This window comes from Marmota monax, unplaced genomic scaffold, assembly GCF_021218885.2.
Source record: "Marmota monax isolate L192 unplaced genomic scaffold, Marmota_monax_Labrador192_F-V1.1 WCK01_AAM20220418_F8-fsc00087, whole genome shotgun sequence".
Lineage (NCBI taxonomy): Eukaryota > Metazoa > Chordata > Mammalia > Rodentia > Sciuridae > Marmota > Marmota monax.
In genome coordinates this window covers 7,144,959-7,167,994 of record NW_026693476.1, presented here as the reverse complement: position 1 = coordinate 7,167,994, position 23,036 = coordinate 7,144,959, and the positions used below count along the sequence as shown (strand labels likewise).

At 40.7% G+C, this 23,036-nt stretch overlaps 1 long non-coding RNA gene across 1 annotated transcript; it reads right to left on the bottom strand.

The window, feature by feature from the left end:
• Positions 1 to 14,081: 14,081 nt before the first annotated feature.
• On the bottom strand, positions 14,082 to 21,480 carry LOC124102044 (uncharacterized). The gene is made up of 3 exons (XR_006854784.2): positions 19,589 to 21,480; positions 17,637 to 17,668; positions 14,082 to 16,226 (listed from the first exon to the last, which is right to left on the bottom strand). It is a non-coding gene; the product is annotated as an uncharacterized LOC124102044 (long non-coding RNA).
• Positions 21,481 to 23,036: the final 1,556 nt, after the last annotated feature.

Sequence of the window (23,036 nt, the reverse complement as noted above, 5' to 3'; positions counted from 1 at the left end):
ACAAGTGCTCAACACACATTCCTTGAACAAATGTGGTGAAACATGAGGCTGAAGCTTTAAGTAAGGTCAGAGAAGCTTCTGGGAGCATTCCCTTCCTGCACGATGGTCCCCTGAATAACTGTCCCAATGAAAACAATACAAAAAGCAGGATGAATGACATAAGAACGGCTTCTTATGTGGGTTGCTGAACTAGTAATAAAGTAAGGGTGTGTAAAGGCCAAAAGCTGAGTGAAAGCCAAGACCCTAGGAGGTAAGGAAGAGCCTCAGTCAACTCTTTGTCCTTGGCATATCTGCCAAACCCTGGGGACTCTAACCTTCTATCTTGGTGACCGCAGAGGGACTCAGAAACCAGGAGATAAAGCCTTAAGCTCAATCACGGTATGCAAGCTAATAATATAGATTGCATAAAGCTGAGACAACAAAGGGCTCTATCCTCTGTGAAGGAGTGAATAGAAATAAAGCCACTCTCTGGCCTTCCTCATGCAAACCCACTCCAGTCCAATCGTGAGAGAAACATCAGACAAATCCCAATTAAGGGACAGTCTATAAAATACCTGAGATCATCAAAAACCAAGGAAAGTCTAAAACTATCACAGCCAAGTGGAGCCTTCAAAGTCATGATGTAATTTAATGTGGTATCCGACATGGGACTCTGGGACAGTAAAAGAACACAGGTAAAAACAAAACAAGACACAAAAAGAATCTGAGTTAAGTTAGTTCATAATAATCTATCCACATTGTTCTGTTGACTGTGACAAACATACCATACAAATGTAAGCTATTAACCAGGAAGGGAACTAGATGCAAAATATGTGGATCGATCTCTCTCTCTCTCTGAAACTTTTCTGTACGTCTAAAACTATTCTAAAATTATATTGAAAAATTTAAAAACCACTATGCAGAGGGGAGAAACAAGGGAACGTCTTCTTTTAAATTTTTTTTTAGTTATAAATGGACACAATACCTTCATGTTTCTTATTTATTTATATGTGGTGCTGAGGATTGAACCCAGTGCCTCACACATGTTAGGCAAACACTCTACCACTGAGCCCCAGCCTCAGCCCTGTGTGTAGGTCTTAATTTAATATTGGGAAGAGGGAAAAACTCTTCCCTGATATGTATAACCATTTATGGTCCAAATCCTCAGGCAAAAAAAAAAATGATTTCAAATGGCCTTGGGTTGGTTCAACTGCTAAATACTAACACACATTCTGCCCCCCCCCCCACCCTGGAAGAATGCAGTTTCACCTGAGGCTTCAAATAATTTCCCCAGATGAAGTTCCAGCAACATGAAGTTATCATAAAAAATTACAAGACATGTAAGGAAACAAAATGCTATAAGTCAAGTCCACCCCAAAACAATACATAGTAGAGTTAGAATTCTAAGTATTTCAGATATCAGAACTGTCAGAAATAGAATATAAATGTTCTTAATGGGCTTCCACAAATAAAAAAGAAACTTGAAAATACTGAGCAAAAAAAAAAGATTATTATATACAAGTAAAAAAATAATTTAAAGAGAAAATGAAACCAAAAAAAGAAAGAAAAAGTAACTATTGCAAATGGCCTTGTTTGAAAAAAGAGCAAATAGAATTTTAATGAGAAATATAATAGATGCTAACTCACTGCACAGTTAAATAGTAGCTTTGACACAGCTGAAGGAGGACTTGATGGATTGAAAGACAGATTCAGAACATAGCCCAGGGAAGCAAAGAAAAGATAAATAGTATAAACTAAAGAAGGACAAGGTAAGAAATTATGAGGTTTCCTTGCTCAACTGGAACCATAACAAAAAAAAAAAATGAGGAAGAGGCATTGGAGAAAGGGTTGGCGAGTAGGAATTTTCCAGAATTGTTAAAGAACATAAAAACTCAGTTCCAAGAGTTCCAAAAAATGCTGAGCAAGAATGTAAAATGAAATCTTCACCTCAGCAAATCTGAGCGAATCTGAAAAACACAAAAGACAAAAAGGAAAAAAAAAGCTAGATCAGAAACAGACAAAACTTATTTATGAAACCAGATATAAAACAGTACTTATCTTTGGAGAGATGGGTAATGACTGAGCCTTTAAATCACAGCCATCACTACATGGGTATATTCACTTTGTAAAAACTCAGCCGACTGTACATTTATGATTCATGTACTTTCAAGTAAGGAATATTTATACTTTAATTTTTTAAATATCAAAGAGATAGATGACATTCAAAGGTAATTAGATCAATGACTGGCTTTTCAACAGCAATAGTAGAAGCCAGAAAACAGTCTATTAATATCTTCAACGTGCAAAGAGAATGACTTGAATTCCATTCCTTGTGAAATCATTTTTTGAGAACAAGGATTAAAAAAAAAGTGCATTTCAGATAAATGACTCTCACTAATAGTCTAAAGAATATACATTAGGCAGAAAGATCTCAGTTGGAAAGTCTAAAACAAAGAAGAGATGATGAGATATGAGGTTGGAAATACAGAGTCAAACCTAAATAAATGTTGACTGTATAAAGCAAGAATGATCACCTCTGGATTTTAAGGTTATGCACAGCTATAACTCAAAATACTCAAAAGCATTCTAAAATTCTCAAGTTATTTGGAAGATAAAAATATTAACTAATTTTAGACATTAAATCTACAGATTAAACTAGAGTAAACAATAAAAGAAACATAAAGCAATTTTCAAACTAGTAAGAGAAAAACTGTAACAATAATAATATTAATAGTATTTCAATCAATGCAAAAGGTAGGAAAAAAAGGAATTGAGTGGACTAGGGATGTGGCTCAGTTTAAGAGTACTTGTCTAGCATGCTTGAGACCCTGGGTTCAATCCCCAGCAACACACACACACACACACACACACGGTGGTGGGGGGGAATAGGACAAATAGGAGGCATAAAATAAAATGGTAGAAATAAGCCTAAAAATAATCAGCAATCACAATAATTAAATTGATAAACTCTTCCATTAAAAAGAAATGATTGCCAGGCCAGAGTTTTTAATTCGACTTAATGGTTTTTTTCAATGCAAGAAGATAAAAATTTAAAGTGGAAAACATGAAGAGAGATATAAGTATTAACAATTAAAAGCTGGTAAGCCTTATTAATAGTAGATTAAATGCATTATCAGGTAAAACATTAACTAATACAAAGAGTATTACTATACAATGATAAAAGTTTCAAATCACCAGAAAGATACAATAATTCTAAACTTGTATACATTCATTTCATAACATAGCCTCAATATATATAATGCTAAGTTTGATGGAACTGCTGGATATTGACAACCCCTTCATAAAATGTGAGATTTTGACATAACTTGTCTAGGTAATTTATAGATCCAGCAAGCAGAATGATTAGGAAGGCCTGAACAACACATTTAAAAGATTAATTGAATGGACACATATGCATGTAGAATATTGCATCTGTTAAATGGTGAATACGCTTTCCCCAAGAACCATGGAGTATTTACGAAAAATGGAGTAGCTGCTAAGACCTTAAAGCAAGTCTTAAGAAATATTAATTTTATGAGATCACATTATCTGACAATTATGCAATTGAGTTAGAAATCAGGAATGAAAAAGGAAATAGTACAATACCAAACATTGGGGAAATGGAAACATGTTTCCTAACAACTGATAGATCAAAAACATCATAATGAAAATTAAAATTCAGAAATTATTGATAACAAAAATATTACATTCCAGAACATGTGGGATGCAGCTAACTTAGTAAAGTTCATAGCTTTGGAACTTAATTTAAAGGAAAAAAAAGAAAAGGTTGAAGTTCTTAAATTAACTTGCCTCCAATTTAAGAAATGAGAAAAAAATTTTAGATTAGCTCCCCCTAATACACACACACACACACACACACAGACACACACATACACATATACACACACACAGAGAAAAGCCATGATTTCCAGAGGGACCTAAAATAGAGAATTGGCATCTGATGAATCATCCCAATGTCACAGATTTCCTCTCCAAGAGCTGATCTTGGGAGTTCAGTCTTCCATATTGATGAACAAAGGATTGTGTGGCCCTTGGAGAAGACGCAGTAAGTAATAAAGCTACTAACTCTACTGTAGGCAGGCTTTGGTGCTTGGAGAGTTTACTGAGAAGGACATCTGGTGCATGCCCCTCCCTCACCTGGCTGGTGATGCACTTGCACCTGTGACATCTGTGACATCATACACGGCCCTTGGCCCTTGGTTTAAGTACCTGATCATCAGGTTCCTCGGGAGTATTTAGTACCCTTTGACTTGTGTTGGGCCAAAGCAAGAAAAGAACAGTATGTCTTGAGTCTTTTCCTTCTTAGTAGGCTTATAAAAACAAAACAAACAAACCAAAACATTCTGTACCAGGAAAGACAAGGACAATGAAAAAGTCACCACGCAAAGTGGGTGAGTATGATGTCAAACTGGGTGCCTCTCGGGAGGACCGAGGTTGATGATGACTCATTTGAACTTTCTGAGGAGACCATTTGTCAGGGAGGGAAAAGCAATTCCTCCAAAACAAAAAGAAAATGGAAACCTAAATTCCAAGGCCTGGATCCCTGCCGTTTATATTGATTGGAGAGGAGAGAAGCATTCTCCCTGGGGGACGACCCAGCACACAGGAGCCTGGACAAAAATCAGCAGACACCCCCTTCCCTCCAACTTCAGGGGTGCCTTGCCCCCCTCTTGAACTCATTCCAGCTATGAGCCTCTGCAGAATTCATTAAAGTATTTTAAAACCAGAGGAGCATAATTAGCCCATATGTTTAGATGAGCCACGCACACACAGCCCAAAAATAAATAAATAAAATATAAAAGTGGGGGGGGGAGTGAAGAACAAAACAACAAAATTAACTTAGCTTTGAGTGAGTGTCTAATAAACTTGACATTTTTAACAGGCACATTGAAATTTCCCCCCATGTGCTGGTGACAATGATAATAATTGAATGCATAAGGGATAAAAAATCTATTTAAAATAATGACAGCAGCCAAAGCTGTTGAGAGCTTTCAAATTCAGGTTTCTGTTTGAATTCAATGTCGGTAGCCTCTCCTCACTTGGTTTACCTCAGCCTTGCCTCTGGTGAGGCTCTTCAGGAGGCTCTGAACCCATGGGGAGAAAGCCCACCACGTCTCCCTCCCAGGGGTTGGGCCACAGGACCCATAAGAGTTAGGATCCCTTGCAAGAAGGCCTTCTTGATCATAGGGTCTGATTTCTCTTGGAAAATCACCCTGTTCGTGAGGCCTGGGGCTCATCAGATGAGCTTCTGGGTTACAGTACAGAGGATATATTTTCTTCCCCTGCTGAGCCCAGCCCAGGATCTGAAGGAAATGGAAATTTCAATTAAAAAAAAAAAGAAAGAAAGAAGAAAGAAAAAAGTATGTGAATGTTACACAACTACCATCTATATCAAATTTCCAAAAATCTTTATCAGCCTAAAAGTAAACTCTGTATCCACTAAATAGTTATTTCTCATTCCTCTCCCAGCCCCCAGCCTCTGGCAACCATCAATCTACTTTCCATCTCTCTGGATTTACCTATTCTGTATATTTCATATTAATGGAATCACACCACATGTGACCTAGTGTGTCTGATTTTTTTTTCACTTGATCTCATGTTTTTAAGGGTCATTCACATTGTGGCGTGTGTATTTCATTTATTTTTATGTTTCAATAATATTCATACATATCACACACACATATATACCACATTTTGCTTACCTTTTTATCTATTGATGGGAAGAAAGTCCTTTAGGAGGTACCTTGGACCTGCATTAGATAAGTGGCCAGCAGATTATAAAATCATAAATCATCCATTTAGAAGTCCTGATTCAGAGTACATTAGAACTCCAGTTCTTTAAGAAAAGGATGTTGGATAGATGGATGAATGAGTAGATAAATGGAATTGTTGAATAAAAGAACATTGAATTTAAGGTTCAAAAGCTTAAGCTCCAGCCCCTTCTTTGGCACAGATGACATTCAGATATTTCCTTTCTGTGGGTCTTTGTCTCCCCACATGAACAACTAAGTAATTAGACTTGATGGCTTCCAGTGGTCCCTGGATCTCTCTCTTCTTGGTATCCTCCCAGGATAGAGGGGAATCCTGACTAACTGAGCTGAGTTACAAGTGAGACTCCCCAGAGGCAGAGAAATGGGTAAGCTGATTTACAGATGGACCCTCCTGATGTGGGTATTCTGTTGTTGCTTCCCAATTTGAGTTGGGTTATCCAGGACTTTCTCTTTGGTCTCATTGAATCCTTTATCCTCTCATGTCCACTCGGTACTACACCTCAGCCACTCCTCACTCAGTGACACCCAGTGTCTTTTAGATACTCTGCTCCAGCTGTCTTACTCTAGGCTGCATTTCTCCAAATTTAGGCTTTTCTATATCTTGCAAAACAATTGAACCCTCAAGGCTGGACCCTGAGCCAAAAGGTCTCTCTAGCACCTATGCCCCACCATCAGGCAGCACTGCTCCCAGAGCTGACACTAACCGAGGCCACTTCTCCCACCCAACTACCACCAACATCAGGCACTTGTGGGCTATTTTATCAACAAACTCGTGTGCAGCAAGTTGCCATGGAAATCAAACAGTGATTTGTTGGTATTGGTATCCTGAAAACAACTGTGAGCCAAGCTGAAAAAATACCAGGGATCGGGGGAGAGGGAGGGCTGTCAAGATAGAAGAGATTTTGTGTGTGTGTGTGTGTGAGTGTGTGTGTGTGTGTGTGTGTGTGTGTGTGTGTGAAAGGCAAGGAGAAAGTTTCTTGCATAATCTCCATGGGGCTCTGGAAAGAGAGGAGAAGCCCACTAGGTGGTACTTGAGGCTGACATTCACATCCTGGTGTCAGGAAAGAAACTGAGGGTCTGCCCACTGCTTTCCCTGTAATGAAGATTAAAAGTAGTAATTAGGTTAGGCCTGGGAACCTAACCCATTACCATGCATCTTTCCAGAGCAGGGGCAGGTATATTGTCCTGAGCTGGCCTCATGGATCACCAGGACAGCAACAAGCTAGGGACAGGAATGGCTTTGCTTCAGAGCATTTTCTTGGCAGTGCTCCTCCTTGAGGCCCACAGATGGGCTCCTTGAAGAATGGGCCCTGTAATGACTTCCAGAGAGACTTTCCAGGTGGAGCCTTGCCCTTGTAGTGAAGACCTCCAAAGGGAGGCCCAGGCCAGCCCCACACCACCCAGCTGCCAAAGTCAGCTGGGTCCAAGGAGCAGCCCCACCTGATGCCCGAGGGTCAGGTCTGTACACCAGCTCAAGTTTTATGTAACTCTCCGAGCCTAGGATTTCTCATCTTTTAATTGGAATAATCTCATTTGTCTTCTATGGCTGAAGAACTGCATGAAGGCAGCTGACATACTGTTGGACACACAAGTGCTTAACAAATGTGTATTTATTCCTCGTAGTTAATTGCAAATCTAGGAGTCTCTTCCCAGGGAAGTGGCTCTGCTGAGGCAGCCAGAAATCTCCTGGGTGCTCAAGGGTGACAATGGCAGACACAACAGCAAACTCTATGGAGAGGCAGGAGAAGAAGCCCTGGGGAACTGGCATTCATTAAGGTTTTCCATGAGAAAATGTTCTTCCCGCCACCACCATGAACACGCTCACCTGTCACTTGTGAGTGATCTTTGGCTAGTCACTTATCCCTTTGGGTGGACTTCAAGTCAGAGTGTTTTTCCTTCTCCCAGGAAGTGGTTGTGGCAGGTTTTGTATTCAGTGAGAGGACCTTCAGTCTCTCTGGAAACACAAATATGGAGGCAGGGGTCCTCCCCTGAGCCTCAGAAATCATATCAAGAGAATAACTTCCTCCTGGACTCATGGTCACAGCCAGCCAGGAGTGTGGGTTCTGGTAGGTAGTTTAGCAAGCAGAGGTGGATAAGGGGCATAGAGCCTGCATATCTCTGCCTGGTTCAACAAGGATCTCAGCCCCTTGCCTCTCCTAACCTGAAAACATTTCTCAACTGTCAAAATTACCCAGGCTTCCCTTAAAAATAGGAGGATGTGTAGATCTCTGAAAATGCTCCACATACAGTCAGAGATTAGGGTCCCAACCCCTGGTGCTGGCTTGCCTGGTGTATGGAAAGAGAATCTGATTGGTCATAAGGAGCCTTGGGTTGATAAACTTTGTGACTTCGGGAAAATCATTTACCTCTCTGGGATGCTTCCTCATCTTTAAAATCATTTGGCTGATCTTGGAGCATCTTGTGGATGCAGAGAATCCATGACTCTACTTTGAGGGTGTTTATTCCTGGAAATATTAACTTGTACAATCTTCTCAAGCTGGGAATGGTCAGTGACTCTCACCCACAAATCGCCACCAGTTAATTGTAGCGACAGAGATGGGCCCCAGGGTTAGAAAGCTCACTCGTTCATTCAACAGTTACTCTTCAAGCATCCCTTGTATGCTAGGTACTCCTCTAGACTTAACAAAAGAGGTAAAATTCTTGTTCACACAGAGCTTACAATCAAGTAGGGGAGATTAAAAGTAAGCAAACATATAAGTAAATATGGAAAATGTGGTAGGAAAAACTGCTACAGAGAAAACAAAAGCAGGGTGAAAGTATCCCCCCTTGTTCTGGGTGTCCTGGGTGGTGGCGAGGACTCTTTGAGGTGGGGGTGGTCTGGCAAGACCTCTCTGCTGCAGCGATATTTGAGCAGAGACCTGAAAGAAGAAAGGGGCGGATTTATAGGAAGAAATTAGATAGGGAAGAAAAATAGAAAAGTCCAAATCCTCTTAGTAAGCTGTAGCTCAGACAAGCAGCTTTGCTGTCTTTTTTAGGAGGCAATGCAAGTTTTAAGCCTCATTCAAAATTCACTGTAGAAGCAGTATTTGAAAAGAAGCCTCAAATGACCATCTTAGTAACCCTTTTCCTGCCTACCCCATCACCTAGGCTCTGGAGTCAGGCTAACCTGGCTCTGAAGGTGAATCTTCACTTACTATCAATCTGGGCTCCATGGATGTTCTTTGCCTCTCTACCTAATTCTATCATTTATACTATAATAATTTTTTTTTCCAAAAATAAGTGCTTCCTTCACAGATTTCCAGAGCTCACACTGCGCACCTTGTCAGGCAGGCTCTCCCGGGGTCTCCAGTGTCCTCAGGGAGGATGCATTCCTTGTTACAGATCCCTGGTCCCAGAGCCTCATTGCCTTTATCCGCCCATAGGTTTTCTAAGGGGTTAGATCACCTTCAGCCTTTCCTCCCATCTCCAGGAACAACCCAGCAGCACTGAACCCTGCCTCACCAAGCAGAAACTGGGCAGGCTTTCTGCAAGGAGGTGAGCCTGGCAGAGCAACCTGGAAGCTAGGGCAGCAGAACTCTAGGACCCACGACTGGTCTGGGCCACCTTGCAGCTCAGCCATGCTCGGTGGCTGGGGACAGGCTTGGGAGCTGCCTACAAATTTGATGGTACAAGAAGCCGTTTAAAGTTTTATTTTACAAAACAGAATAAATTAAAAATGCATTAGGAATGAGGCCCTTACTTAACTACAGGGTGTGCTAATGGGCTTGGAGCCTGCGCTCCCTCCTCCTTTAAGCTCTTAATGACTAAGCTTTAATGTATTTTATTTCTTGAAAAACAATCCCACAAGTGCTCAGTACAGTCGGAAAAAACATTTCTAAAATCATTAGACCGCTGCACGGTAAATATTCATCACAACCGCAGCTCCCACCTGCTCGCAATGAGCATTGATTTTCTTCTTGCCGTGTTTTGCTCTCTCTTGCTTCTCATTTCTCTTCTATTCTCCCCTCTCTCCACCTCCTCCCCTCAGATTCTCACTGGAAGCTTCAGCAAGGCTTGGCAGGGGCTCTCTGAGGAGATATACTTTCAAAGGGAGTAGAAAAGTTTGTCGATATTCAGCCCAATAAGAACTACCATACCACCTGCTGCAAGGCTTCCTGGTGCTTGTGGTGGGTCAGGGGCCCTGTGGCCATGAGAATCCACTGCCGTCCCTCACTGATGCCCGAGGTGCTACCATCAGGCATGATCACACCAAAGGAAAACTGTTAGTTTGGCCATTCAGAGATTTAGAATCCAGTCCTAATCTGGTTAATATCATCGTGTGATGTTGAGCAGGTCACATCACTGCTCTACCCATTAGGATTGTCATCCATAAGATGACAATATTGGGCAAATCATCACTTAATTGATAGTCTATGATCTCTCTAGCTGAAGAGCTGGGCTTTAATCCCATGCTAGCCAATCACTAGTTGTATGTATATCCATGCTCAAGTTGCTTAGCATTTTTGCCTTGTTTTTCTTAATATATATATATATATATATATATATATATTATATAATATAGATAGATTGATAGATATAAACATGTATGTATAAAACACATATCTTGGAATGGTGTTTGAAATCTAAAATTATAATATATACTGTATGCTGAGCACTGAGCCCTGCACATATCAGGACTCGACAAATTACCATTCTTTTGTCTCTACCTGCAGTCATTCCTGTCCTCATGTGGGACACATAGAGGCTGAGCGTTATGCTACAGAGTTGGAACATAAATGTTCTGGAGCACCTGTGAGGTATTCACAGAATGAGAGGAAGGGATAAGACAACTGCCCACTTAGCATCTGGGCCCATGTCCCCAGGTCTAGAGGAGATGGAAGAGGGATCTCTTTGGGTGAATGTATTAACAGAGGAAAACATAACCAAAAAGATGAAAGCAACCAAACCTCCACCTTCTTTGATGCACAAACCTATCACTCCCTCATTTGATATCCAAAATCTTGTGAGTCAGAGAAAAGTTATTATATCCAACTTGTAGATGAGTAAACTGAAGTTCAAAGAGGTTTGCACTGTCACAAGGATGGTAAATGACAGAATGAGGTTACACATCCAGAGCCACCAACTCCACATTCACAGACATTAACCAAAATTCTCTTTTACTCACAGCTATTCAGAAACACAATTTATGACAGTGAGACAGATCATCACAAACATCATGCCAAATTAGGGCCTATTCTCAAATATTTTGTGTGTAATACCTACCACTACAGAGGGGATCGAGATTGTTGGTAGTTTCTCGATTCCTGCCATCTGCCACCAATGAATGGAGATTAGCAATGTAAGTTCTCAGAATTCAGCTGAGTTTCCAATAAGTGAGAAGTGCTAGGGTGAGAGTTTCTGACTCTGTTCTAAATTAAATATTTCTTTCTCTTCATGGTCTATGAACATTGGTCTAACATACGATTAAAAAAACTTACAGAGAGTTTATAACATGTCAGACACTGTGACAGGATATATGACACATCGTCACAATTAATTTTTGAAATGGCTCAACAAGGTGTACAACATCATCCCCATTTTATAGATGTATGAAAGGGAATGTTCATATAAGTTACATAGCCAAGGTTGCATAGATAATGAGACATCTATGACTGACTTCTCCTTGACCTTCCTTACTATAAATATTAAAAAGTAAAATATTGTTATGGAGATCCACCAGCATATGGAAATTGAGAAGGGGGAGATGACCTGTGGGCCTATGTGGGATCGTTATTAAGATCCATGGCATTACTTCCATATAAGAATGGATAAAGAAACTGTGGTATAAATACAAAATGGAATATTACTCAGCATTAAAAGAGAATAAAATCATGACATTTGCAGGTAAATGGATGGAGTTAGAGAATATCATGCTAAGTGAAGTAAGCCAATCCCCCAAAGCTAAAGGCTGAATGTTTTCTCTAATATGTGGATGCTGATCCATAATGAGGGTGGGGAGGAGTATGGGAGGAATGGAGGAACTTTAGATAGGGCAAAGGGGAGGGAGGGAAAGAGAGGGTAATGGGGGTAGGAAAGATGGTGAAATGAGATGGACATCATTACCCTAAGTGCATGTATGAAACAAATGGTGTGACTACTTTGTGTACAACCAGAGACATGAAAAATTGTGCTCTATATGTGTACTATGAATTGAAATCATTCTGTTGTCATGTATAACAAATTAGAATAAATTTTAAATATATGTTATATATTTTTAAAAAATAAAAAAACAAAGGTCTGGGGCATTATCCTTTGTATTTTCCCAAAAAGTTTGTGAATTGGCTAGTTTCAAGAAAACACACACATAAGTAGAAGCTTCCATGACTCTGGCATTGACCATCAGGTTGGATCTTGGTCAGCAGTGATGGGGTATGTTTGGTTTTAGGTCAGTGAACTAAGAAACAAACAGTAAATATTGCAACCAACCACAGAGGGAGCTTAATAATAATGATATCTGGATATCCAGATATCTTAGGAGCCTTTCCCACTCCCCACCCTCAGGAAGGATGAGTCACTCCCAGATGTCATGAATGCTGCTTCTACAACTAAATGCCACTTTGCCCTGGGAGCGGGAGAAAGGAGAGAAATTCAAGAGCTCATTTCTCTTCTTTAATTAAGCAGTGAATATAAGATAAAGCATCTGTCCTGCTGATCCTTCAGAGGATGAAGTGATGACCAAAAACAGTGCAGGTGATGGTGCATCCTTAGTGAGCGCTGCTGTTTCAGCACCTTGGAGAGGGCCTGGACTTTCCTATTCAAAGGTCATGAGCTCCTGGGACTTTTCCTGATGACTTTTTGCATAACCTGCACTTTACACTCTCTTTCTGGAAAGAAAGGAACAGCTGCAGACTGAGACTAGGATGTTAGCATCCAAGGAACTTTCTCAGCCTGAGTGGGGAATTGTCCTGCTCTACTTTCACCCATTCACTGTGGTCACATAGCAAGTTTCAGAATTTATCAGTGCACCACTATCATCAAGCAAGGTAGAAATGAATAAGAACACTGCCTGTCATACTAGGAACTCAATATTATTTAATAAAAGACTCAATTATATATTTGTATCACCAATAATTGAACCTATATCCTATGATAAATAATGCTTATACACTGTTTAATAAGATACCAAAATATAAGGCATGCTTTAAAACTATTAACTATTATCCTAAGAAAATACCCAAAATGCGAACACAGATGTTTAGCACAACATTGTTATAATAAAAAAATAGAAATAACCTAAATGTTTAACAATATGGTAATATATATGATAGAATAAAACAGCTATGAAAAGATGCTTTTAAAATGCCTTTGTGATTGGATGGTACTGATGGAGATTTTTATCCTTGGGAATTAGTGCAATTTACAGCAGAAGCAGAGAACTGTTGAAAACAAAGTAATTAAACATTTCAGTGGCTGGCCTTAAGAGAGATCTGATTCTCAGTCTTGAGGCTCTCAATACTGACAGAGTTGACAAAAGTTGAACTGATTTGGTAGCTTTTTACTAAGGAGATATAAACATGGGGTCCTCATCAGTATGAGTTGTTGAGTCTCCAACCCATCCATATGGACCCAATGACTAAGAGTTAGAATAGTGAGAATGACCAATAGGAGGGACAGCAAATTGCCAAGGCAGTCATGTAAGCAGGGTTTGTTGTTGCTGTTTGTTTTCCTTTTATGTCCTCTGCATCTCCCTCTATAGCAGGGGAGAAAGATGGTTAAGAGACAGGGAACATATGAGAAAGAACAGGCTGTGTCATCCACCCCACCTTTACTTTCTGGTACAAGCTGCAAGTCCAGCCCACCCCTTGAGTATAAGAGGAGATCTGAGGAGAGCTTGGAGTTAATTGATTATGAGATTGAAGTTTTTCTAATGTGAACCATTAGGCTTATAAAGAAAATGAGACCATCTTAATAACTGAATGTTATTGAAAATTGTACTGAGCTATTGTCAGGGATGTCTTTTTCTTAGCAAGAGGGGAGGATTTGACATAGCACAGTAGTAGACAATTCCTGAAAATGTAGAAGCATTGCATGTTTATATCCCAATGAGTTTGAGATGTTATCATCAAACTTGTTACATTCATAATATAATGACATATATCAAGACACAAAATTGTATGTGTAATAGGTTTTCATTCTGTAAAATATACAAAGGACTCAAAGAAAAATATATCAGAAGGATATGGGTAGATGAAATGATAAGAAATTTTAATTTTCTTCTTTATATCTTTATTTACCAAATTTCCTCACTGGATATATATCACTTTCATAATCAAGAAAAGATGTTTAAAGAACTTACTTTTCTGTGTGAGTTTCTTTTCCTAAGGCTCCACTTTTGGGGGCAGGCTCTCCATTATTTTTGGCTGTCTTACTGCTAAAGTCCCCTTGAAGGACAGAGAAAAAGTCCTATTTGGGGGTAAACTAAAGCTTCAGTCTAACCACGACTCCACTTCGGATGTTGATTTTAGTGTTTGTCTTAGGGACGGAGAGTAGCAACATTTCAGGGGCTGGACCCTGTGCTCAAGGCTCCATAGACTTTCCACTACAGGCTCTGAAAAAAAAAATTAAAGGAACCATGTTCTCAGGGGCAACTGATTACCGTGTCAACTGCAATTGGTTTTCCTAGAGCCAGAGGAGCAGAATAGCAAGTGCTTGTAGTACATCATGAGAAGCCTGGTGGGATTTCATCCATATAAATAATCCACACAGTGTCAGCTCTAATTTTTCATTCCTTGACATAGAAGCATGCATGGAACAAGGTTAGAGAAACAGAACTTTTCCAAGACACAGTTGTTTGCCTGAAGATGAAGCTTGAATGATCTGCACAAAACCACCACGTCAACACCTGAATTACAGGCATCCAAAGGTGCTCAGGTACAATTTAAAAAGCCAGGACCAACAGCCACTGGCTTCAACAGGAGGACGGGAGAAAAGTATGGTCATTTGGGTATAGGAGAAGCCAATAAAATAAGCATGTATTTCTAACATAATTTTATCTCCATGGATTTATGCTACATTACATCCATTTTACATCAATGAAGAACTCTAAAGAAGTAAAACTAGCAGGGAGCCAGAAGAAGAAATCTTCAAAGGTTTTGGTCATTTCTGGGATGTTATTCCAGGAAAGCACCTGGGTACCCTGACCTGCTTCTAGAAGATTGGGGAGGTTGGAAAAGGACTGTATGAAGGAAGGATCCGTGGTCAGAGATGCTGAGTCTTCATGATTTTTGCCTGGGTGAGGATGACCCCATTTACTCCCTCACAGGTAGAAGCCATAGTTCTAGGCAGAAACAGTCCTAAAAATTATTAGAGGAGATTCTCATGTACTAAGAAAATTTTGTCTCCCAAACCCTTTCCTGCTTCTGAATACCTAAGTTCTTCTAACAGGGATCAAAGCCTGTAACACAATTAAAAGGGAAGACTTTGTGTAACAACACCCCTTGGAGAATAAACACAGTTTCTTAAAGGTGTACTAATATAATTTCAGATTCCAGGCTGAAGGTGAGTTTTCATGCCAGGTAAAAGATAGAGATCAGGAGGTGGCGTGCCTCAAGAAGAAAAGGAGACTCTAGTTGTCATGAAAGGATAAAGAATGAAAGAGAATGTCTGAGGGTGCCAAAGGCAGACTAACTTCACCCTCTGGCCTAGAAGGGATGAAGTTTTCAGGAGGACACAGAAACCCTCTAACTCTTTGGGAGAGAAACCAATATAAATTGAGAAGTCCTTGAGTTGTTCTGAATTCATTTCTCGGTATTCAATTCCAGACTTTAACTAAGAACCATTAAGGCCAGGGAGTAGCTACAGTGTGTCCATTGACCATCCATGACTCGTCAGACTGCCCAACTGGCCTTTCTGATAACATGCTTAACTATGGTTGTTTAAATGAGTCAGGCGGAGCAAGAATCAGGAGACACAGGGTTAAGGGTGTCTATCTAAATAATAATTATGACACCAGCTTCTATTTGGAACGCATTTGTGCCTTCCTTTTGAAGAACTTTTCCATTGTTGGCAATGTCTCATTGACACCGTTTCCAAGAACTATCAACATTCTTTGAACAGCATTTGGCTTTGTCATACGTGGGCCAATAGCCAGAGCTTGGGAAGCTTTTGTTGTATAGCGATTTCCATCACAATAATGCTGGGTCAAAAAGTTGTAATGTGATTTCACCCAATTAGCTCCTGTTAGCCTCCGAAGATCGATTTCATTTCCTTTCTCCCTTCTTTCTCCACTCTCACAACTATTATCTTGTCAATGGCCTCATCCTTTCCCGGGTCCCTTGGAGAAACAGCTGCCCCTCCTCCTTTGCTCTGGATCTTATCCAAACCCACACCCCCTTGCCTCTTCAGGAACCAGGAACTTTATTCCTTCAATTGTCCCCGCTCTTTCTGTGTATCTTCACCTTCATTTCTAAAGTTTGCTCCTTCCAACGGTCACACACATGCTCCAGTCGCTCAGACCTTAAAATAAACAAACAAACAAACAAAAAACTCCTTGATTCAATGTCCCCTACTTCTCTGAACAGTTTTTTTTCTTTTAATATTTTTTAGTTGTTGATGAACCTTTATTTATTTATTTATATGCGGTGCTGAGAATCAAATCAGTGCCTCACACACATTAGGCAAGCGCTCTTCCACTGAGCTACAAACCCAGCCCCTCTGAACAGTTTTTTTTTAAAGAGCAAACTGCAATTGATACCTTTTCCACTTTCTTATCTGTCAGTCACTTCTCAATGTGCCATTCCGGCTTCTACCTACCAGTTCTCCACTGAGACTATTCCCATCACTAGATTCTTACGTTTGCCAAGATCAGGGAAGCCTTACCAGGCCATGAATTTTTGTGGCTTTTCTACCTTCAACTTTGATGACCACACCTCTTTTAAATGTTTTTATTTGTTCTTTTTAGTTATACATGACAGTAGAGTTTTGACATATTATACATACATGGAGTATAACTTTCCACTCTTTTGATTGTACATGATGTGGGGTTATGCAGGTCATTTAATAATACATGAACATCCAATTCATTCTGTCTTTCCTATTCCCATCCTCCCTCCCTTCCCTTCATTCCCCCTTTTCTAATTCAATGAACTTCTATTATTCCCCACCCCTTATTTTGTGTTAGCATTGCATATCAGAGAGAATATTCAGCCTTTGGTTTTGAGAGATTGGCTTATTTCACGTAGAATGATAGTCTCCAGTCATCTATTTACCTGCAAATGCCATAATTTCATTCTTCTTTATGACTGAGGGATATTTCATTGTGTATATATGCCACATTTTCTTCATCTAGTCATCTGTTGACAGGCACCTAGGTTGGTTCCATAGCTTAGCTATGTGAATTGAGCTGCTATAAACATTGATGTGGCTGCAACACTTTGGTATGTTGATTTTAAGTCCTTTGGTTATATGCCAAGAAGTAGGATAACTGGGTTAAATGGTGGTTCCATTCCAAGTTTTGTAAGGAATCTCCATTCTGCTTTCCAGAGTGGTTGCACCAATTTGCATTCCAACCAACAACGTATGAGTGACACCTCTTTTTGAAATGTGCCTTGACTTTGCCACCCTGTTTAATCTTTGCCATCCTCCCATGCCCTGGACACTTCTTCTTGATCTCTCACTGGACCTTCTCTTTGTTCCCCCTATTGAATGCTGATGCTCCCTGGGGTGCTGTCCAGAGTTCTGAATTTGACTCACTCCACACACTCCTTGGGAGAGCTTGTCCTTTTACGCTGGGATACACTCATGGGATAACTTCCCCTCTTTCTGTCTCCTCCCCAAATCTTCCCAACTCATATGTCCTTATTGGATAGATTAACTTGGATATATTTATATTTAATCACAAAGATAGTAACTTCAAATTTAACATACCTAAAATGGAATTCATATCTTTCTTCCAGGACCTGCAAATGTAAAAAGTTAGGTTATTTTTTTAGAATCTCTCATTGTCTTCCTTCGACTTCAGGATAAACAAAGAGCTCCTTAGTGTGGCTTTCAAGGTACTTTATGCAATCATGGTTAGCTCTTGCCTACCCCTTCTAGAGATTACTTGAGCTTCCTCTGCATTCCTCAGCAAAGCAGGACTTCTCAGAGTGCTACAAGTGCACCATGCTGTCACATGCCTTTCTTTGCACCTGTGTATTCTTTGTCTGGAATGTCCTTTCATTTCTATTTTGAAAATCTTACCAAGGAGTAGCCCATTTTCTGAGGAATCTATTATAGCAAAGAGCTGAATCTGTTTTCAGGTTCTCAGTCTTGAACATATTTGGACTATTATATATGTCTCAAGGGGTCCTAATTTTTAATGACATATTTGTCTTTCCTTCATATTTTCCTTTTCTTTTGGTATCTTTATGGGATATAAAGATATGGCTGTATCTTTTTAATCATATTTACTGAGTCTTTGTCTGGCTTCTATTAGATGCTTAGTAAATGCTTTTGGACTGAACTGACTTTTCCCTTATGAAAAGAACGAATATCTGTGAGTTTATAATAATTATAAACGTTTGAATGATGAATATCTTCAAACGTTTATAATTATTATAAATGAAAAATCAGTAGTTTTCCCCCCTCCTGTCATTCCTCTTTCTTTCCCCTCTTGGTTCTCCTGGACAATTCATTGACAGATCTCAGAAGTGCCAAGATCATGGAAGGACTTGTAGGAAGATAGGCGAGTGAGTAATGCTCAGGAAGGTGCTCACTTGTTAAAGATTTACTCCCAACTGAGCATGCCCAGAAAATCAATAGCACCTTGACTTTATTATGGGACAACAGCTCAATGAGGAAGGCTGTCTCTCATTCCAGTCAGCATCAAGGTCATCAATGTCAGCAGAGAGGCAAACAGATCTTCCCAGTTTTGAACTTCTCTGGTGAAAGGGCAGAGGCCCTGGATTTGATTAATAAAGGAGTAGAGAGCCATTTGAGGGATTTTCTTCCTGGTATATTGGAAAAGTCAGTCTGTGAGTAATATTAAGAAAAACAGTGTGGGCTGGGGATGTAGCTCAGTAGTAGAACAGTTGCCCAGCATGTGGGAGGCCCTGGGTTTGATCCCCAGCACCACAAAAGAAAAAAAGAGGGAGAGAGAAAGAAGGGAAAAAATAAAGAGAAAGAAAAGAAGAAAGGGTGGGGGGAGGAGGAAGAGCAGTGTGGAAGAGAGATGGAGGAAAAGCCAGGTGTCAGTATCTCTACCCCGACTCTTCTTCCCCTGTGGTTCAGAATCCTAGCAGAGATCAGGAGGATCATGAGAAGAAAAAAATAAATCTTTAAACTGAAACAGAAATTCAGGATGGTGGTGCTTGTGGACCAAGTGGGCTTTTGCCTTATGAAAAGCAGATCAGGAAATATTAATCCTTGCCTTGAATCAGAGGTAAACCCAGATCTTTAGTGGACCAAGGTACCCCTGTCTATCTGGGACCACCAGCCCTATGCTGCTCCATCTTCTGTACTATGTGATAATGGAGGTTCTTTTTGGAACTTTAGATCCAACAGATACCAATATCTCTTATTATCAGTTCCTTTCTATCATATTCCCACTACCAAAATCTATTTTTCTCTTATTTTCCCATTTCTTTTGTCCTGGACTCATTTTTCACTTCTTCCCTCTTGGAATTTTTTTTTCTTGTACTGAGGATTGAACCCCAGGGTTTCATTCGTGCTAGGCAAGCACTCTACCAATGAGATAAATTCTACCAATGAGGTCAATTGAGATAAAGGGCATTGGATAGAGTTTGACATACAATCAGATTGTGTGTTAGTTTTTCATCACCTTGATCAAAATAAGTGACAAGAACAACTTGGAGGATGAAAGGTTTATTTTGACTCACAGTTTCAGAGGTTCAGTCTGTGGCTGGCGGACTCCATTACTCTGAACCCAGGGTGAGGCAGAACATTGTGGCAGAAGGGGGTGGCAAAGGATAGTCCCTCAGTTCACAGCGGCCAGGAAGCAGAGAAGAAAGGAAGTGAGGAGCCAGGGACAAAATATAAACCACAAAGGCATGCCTCCAGTGACCTACTTCCTCTAGCCACACCCTACCTGCCTACAGTTGCCCTCCCAGAACAGTAGCTCCTTCAAATCGTTAATCCATCAAATGGACTGAGCCACTGATTAGGTTACAGGATCTCATAATCTAATTATGTCACCTCTAAACATTCCTGCACTGTCTCACACGTGAGCTTTCAAGGGACACCTCATATCCAAACCATAACAGATGGCAAATCTCATTTAATCTCCCAACGAAATGTCTCTCACATTCACCCTTTCCTTTGCTCAGATTTCTGAAGAGGCCTGTTTATCTGTACAATAGCTGCCTAACACCTTGACTTCTCTACCTGGCTATTGGAGTCACTTCTGATTATTTTCCCTCTGCATCTTAAAAACTTTCAAAGCCTCTGCATTGCATACACTATAAAATCCAGGCTTCTTTCTCTAATACTTATGAATCTTTTCGTGTATGGGTGTGCACAGTACAGAGGATCAACCCCAGGGCCTTGAGCGTGCAAAGCCAGCCCTCTACCACTGAGGTACATCCCCAGCTCTCAAGATTCATTCTTAAGCGTGCTCTTTAATATGGGTTGGAGCACAATTTACATTTCCAACCTTATTTCGCAGGTTTACTGCCCCCATCCCCCGCCATTGCTTTATACAATTCCAGAATTCCTTCTGAATTTCTGTAACCATTCTGTCTCTCAGCTTTGAAACTTTAGTTTCACAATGAACACATCTTTCAAAGTCAAACTCTATCAAATGCTCCCTATCCCAATTGACCTTTATTTCCTGTCCCAACCTAGGTGACCTCTCCCATATCAGGACCTTGAGCATCTAAGATCATGTTCATTGAAATCCTGGTGACTTGCTTTCTTGTACTGTCATGTACCAACACTATCACCCCTAAACTGCAAGTATGTAGAGGGAAAACGCTGCGTCTTACCTTATTAGCATTTCTATCATGCTCATAGAAGATTCACATTCATAGAATGAAAGAGGTAACAGAAAGAAGTAGATTTCTGGGGCATACTTTAGGAGGCATGGCTTACCTTGGAGCAAGATTCTCTCTGAAGTGTGGTCTCCATGATTTCTAGGCCTTCCCCCTAGAAGCTCAGTTGGTTCCCCACCAGTCTGACCCCCACCATCCAGGAGAACCACAGATTAATCTGAATCAGGAGATGAGCAGGACTAGGTCAGACCAGGACAATTTCCTGAGGTGGATGAACTGGGGATGATTTTGGAAGGAAAACAAGGTGATATTTCAATTGGAATAGAGGTACAAGGGACAGCCTTCCAGGAAAGAAGTAGCAGATGAGTGGATGTGCGAGGGCACAGGAGTGGTGTCGTTTTGATGGGGAAAGTAAGCAGAATCTCAACACTGGGAAGTGAAGGGAAAGGAGGATGTTAAGATGGAGTGAGTGGGAGTTCACACAGGGGCCCCCAAAGGCCAATCCAAGCAAAACAGGGCTTCCTTCTCTGCTTGGCTTAATCCCAGAGAAACCAAATGTCAGGGTGTGAGAGTTTCCAGATTACAACACTAGCTCTAGCCCTCCCTACTTTGTGTGGTGCTGGGGAAGTAATATAGCCTCTCTTTGTCTCACTTTCCTCATCTTTAAAATAGGAACAACACTAGCATTTTCTTTATAGGGTTATGATAGAATTAAATAAGCAAAAAAAATTAGAATAGTGCTTGAGTTATCCAAATTAATTATTTTATTAATCCAAGGGGAAACCCCAAGACCAGAGTCTAATACTTTGCATCATACAATTCATTAAAACAGATAAATCTTGGAATTTAGGAGACGTACACCAGAAAAGACCTCTTTATATATACATTTACCTACAGAGAACAGCACGAGACCCCAGAGGAATGGCAAAGCCATAGCTAGCTGGTCTTAGGGCTGGACAAGGAGTTCCTGAGAGTCTGAAGCCCAGTGTGGGGATCCACAGAGAGGCCTGACCTGGGGAGGAGCCCCAGAGAGGTACTCAGACCAAGGCTAAGGCAGATACCACCAGTTGCAGTGGGCAAAGGATCAACACAAAGGGGAAAGGAGTGGGGCAGAGCTGGGAGCCCCCCTTCTGCAGGGTGTTTGAGAAAGACTCTGAGCTGGAGCCTCATTAGCAAGAAGAGGCTGACTTCAGAGCCCCCCCTCCCCCAGCCCCCAACCTGTGCCATCTCAGAAATGCTCGAGAAAGTCAGTAAACAGGTATTTGGGGAGGCTTTTAAAAAATCCCTGTGAACACATTCTTAGCCAAGAATATAAGTTGAGAGCAAGGAGCTGCAACATGTGAGAGGGGCTGAGCATTATGGAGAGAGCATTACATCCCCCTCTGGGAAACACGACTGACACAGCAAAGAAACTTAATGAGACTCAATATCCTGCTTCCTCTAGCTGCTCCTTTGCAGGGATCGGAACGCAAATCTCCAGTGAGGGGAGGTTATCTGATGCGGGGTAAAAAGCAAGGTGGTTTGCAGCAAGTGTTTGTTAAGTTTTTCTTGGGCTTAAAAGGCCAGCAGGGGCCTTTCTTTGCAAAACAAGAAGGAAGCAGAAAAGACAGCCTGTATGTGGAGGTCCTGACAAGTTTCTCCCCTCGTTAATTCTACCAGAAAGGAGCCTCCAAGGCTGACCTGATGCCATCAGCTCTTGAAAGTGTCCCCAATGGGACTGGGCTAGGCCATCTTCAGGGAACAGCTCCCCAAGCAGGGGAGACACAACCAAGTTCAAGACACAGCATCTCTCCCCACCATGTGGCTGGAAGAGTTGTCCATTTTCTATTTACCAAGGAGGAGAGGGAAATAGTGATTAAAAAAAAATCTTTAGGTGGTTTGGAGATGAAGTGAGATGGAGATTAACAAGATTCAAATGCCTAGAGTGAGCAATCCCAGCAGCTCAGGAGGCTGAGGCAGGAGGATTGTGAGTTTGAAATTGACCTCAGCAGATTAATGAGGACCTGAGCAACTTAATAAAATAAAATAAATAAAATGTATTTAAAAGGGCTGGAATGTGGTTCAGTGGTTAAGCATCCCTGGGTTCAATCTCCAGTACCATATATATATATATATATATATATATATAAGCCCAAGGTGATATATATATATATATGATTACCTCTGAAGAATGCTAAGATACCACTGTAACCTTAGCTGAATCAATACATAATCAATTGGGAAAGAAAAAAAGAGAGACAGACTGAGGGAGGGGAGAAGAAGGTAAGAAGGAAAGGTCTTATTGTCAAACAGGATTCAAATCCCAGGTCTACTCATTGCTAACAAGCCAGGACATCAG